This window comes from Schistocerca gregaria, unplaced genomic scaffold (assembly GCF_023897955.1).
Source record: "Schistocerca gregaria isolate iqSchGreg1 unplaced genomic scaffold, iqSchGreg1.2 ptg001193l, whole genome shotgun sequence".
Lineage (NCBI taxonomy): Eukaryota > Metazoa > Arthropoda > Insecta > Orthoptera > Acrididae > Schistocerca > Schistocerca gregaria.
The window spans coordinates 20,001-22,500 of record NW_026062519.1 but is presented as its reverse complement, the minus strand read 5'-3'; positions in this window follow the sequence as shown (position 1 = coordinate 22,500).

Genomic DNA, 2,500 nt, shown 5'->3' with positions numbered 1-2,500 from the left:
CGATACAAACCACCTGCGAGAACCGCTGGGGGCGACCGAGCAGCAGACGGCGTCGCGACGCCGAGTGCCGGGCGGCGGCGCATCCTCAACGCACACAGTCCGCAATCGGACCAGCACACTGCAGATGTCCACCGCGCTTCGCACCGGGCTCGACAGAACCCACTTTGGCCGCCTGGCGCCGCGCGCAGGGTGCGCCGGCGCATAGCTGGGACGCCAGCCGGGCCCGTCGGCCGGCGCTCCTGCCACTGGGCGCCCCCCACCAGCCGGCTGTAGTGCGTGCGCTCACGCAGCGCGCGGCCAGCACGCCGGGCGGCCCCCCCTCACCGGCCGGGGACTGTCCCGCCAAGCCACAGCCTCGTATCGCTTCATACCCACATGGCCAACTCAGGTTCGGGGGCATGGCGGGTACCGCCGAAACAACCGGTTCACAGATGTACCGATCGTCGCTATCACCGATGCACCTGCAGCGCGAACAACCGCTCAACAACTGATTTCCAGTTCATTTGCGGATCTTTGGCAGCAAACGTATACGTCAATCTACATTTGCGAAATCTACGATTCTGGCATGCCTGCATGTTATGTGTCACGACACGCTACATCAGCCCACATACACACTGCGGCATGTACACGAGAGAACACGTGGAAGATGGTCCGCGCACGTGTGCAATGTCCCTTGCGCGGTCGACTGTCAACCGGCCTCTGTAGCATGTCGCAGATGTGGAACGCGGTCCACCGTGCTATCATGTTGTGTGGGGCAATACGATTAAATAGGAAAACCCTCGTCGCTACATCAACAGACGGCTCACGCTGATTCCCGGCAGAGGGAGGAGGGGGGGGGGGGGGGCAACATGCAATACTTTCGTCCGTACCTACTTACCACATGTCTGTACGGCGTACAACAGTGCAATCTCGCTGTAATGGGGAGACGAGACAAGTAGCATCGTGCACAACATATGGCCCTTATGATTCGCCATTGTAGGGCGCAGCCGGTGTACGGTCAAGCATGTGCCACATTATGTCACTCAGTACGTAACGACGGATGATCAGTGTGGGTTACGCGTACATCAGCGGACAGTCCACACAGGCCGTACCACAACGTACACTGACTGCATCGACAACCGAATGCAACTGAACAGCTGCAAGGCTCATTTCACAAACAAACGCCTGACCGACCAGCTTGGAAGGGCAGGAGGGGAGGGCGATATTCGTTCTGTAGCGGTACACCCTTCCAGTGGTTAGCGGGACTGTGTAGAAAGTACGCAACACTCGAAAGACCTTTATGTGAGGGTACGCACCATGGCATCAAGAAATACACATGACACCAGAGGATCCAAGCAGTGAACTATGTTCAGAGGGTTGCTGTTAGGCAAAGCTACATTCCTGTGACGTTACATGTGACAGTTAAGGTGCAGTGTAAGTTAGGTTAAGGTGCAGTGTAAGTTAGGTTAAGGTGCAGTGTAAGTTAGGTTAAGGTGCAGTGTAAGTTAGGTTAAGGTGCAGTGTAAGTTAGGTTAAGGTGCAGTGTAAGTTAGGTTAAGGTGCAGTGTAAGTTAGGTTAAGGTGCAGTGTAAGTTAGGTTAAGGTGCAGTGTAAGTTAGGTTAAGGTGCAGTGTAAGTTAGGTTAAGGTGCAGTGTAAGTTAGGTTAAGGTGCAGTGTAACTTAGGTTAAGGTGCAGTGTAACTTAGGTTAAGGTGCAGTGTAACTTAGGTTAAGGTGCAGTGTAACTTAGGTTAAGGTGCAGTGTAACTTAGGTTAAGGTGCAGTGTAACTTAGGTTAAGGTGCAGTGTAACTTAGGTTAAGGTGCAGTGTAACTTAGGTTAAGGTGCAGTGTAAGTTAGGTTAAGGTGCAGTGTAAGTTAGGTTAAGGTGCAGTGTAAGTTAGGTTAAGGTGCAGTGTAAGTTAGGTTAAGGTGCAGCGTAAGTTAGGTTAAGGTGCAGCGTAAGTTAGGTTAAGGTGCAGCGTAAGTTAGGTTAAGGTGCAGCGTAACTTAGGTTAAGGTGCAGCGTAACTTAGGTTAAGGTGCAGCGTAACTTAGGTTAAGGTGCAGCGTAACTTAGGTTAAGGTGCAGCGTAACTTAGGTTAAGGTGCAGCGTAACTTAGGTTAAGGTGCAGCGTAACTTAGGTTAAGGTGCAGCGTAACTTAGGTTAGGGGCCAATGTGGGTTAGGTTAGGGGCCAACGTGGGTTAGGTTAGGGGCCAACGTGGGTTAGGTTAGGGGCCAACGTGGGTTAGGTTAGGGGCCAACGTGGGTTAGGTTAGGGGCCAACGTGGGTTAGGTTAGGGGCCAACGTGGGTTAGGTTAGGGGCCAACGTGGGTTAGGTTAGGGGCCAACGTGGGTTAGGTTAGGGGCCAACGTGGGTTAGGTTAGGGGCCAACGTGGGTTAGGTTAGGGGCCAACGTGGGTTAGGTTAGGGGCCAACGTGGGTTAGGTTAGGGGCCAACGTGGGTTAGGTTAGGGGCCAACGTGGGTTAGGTTAGGGGCCAACGTGGGTTAG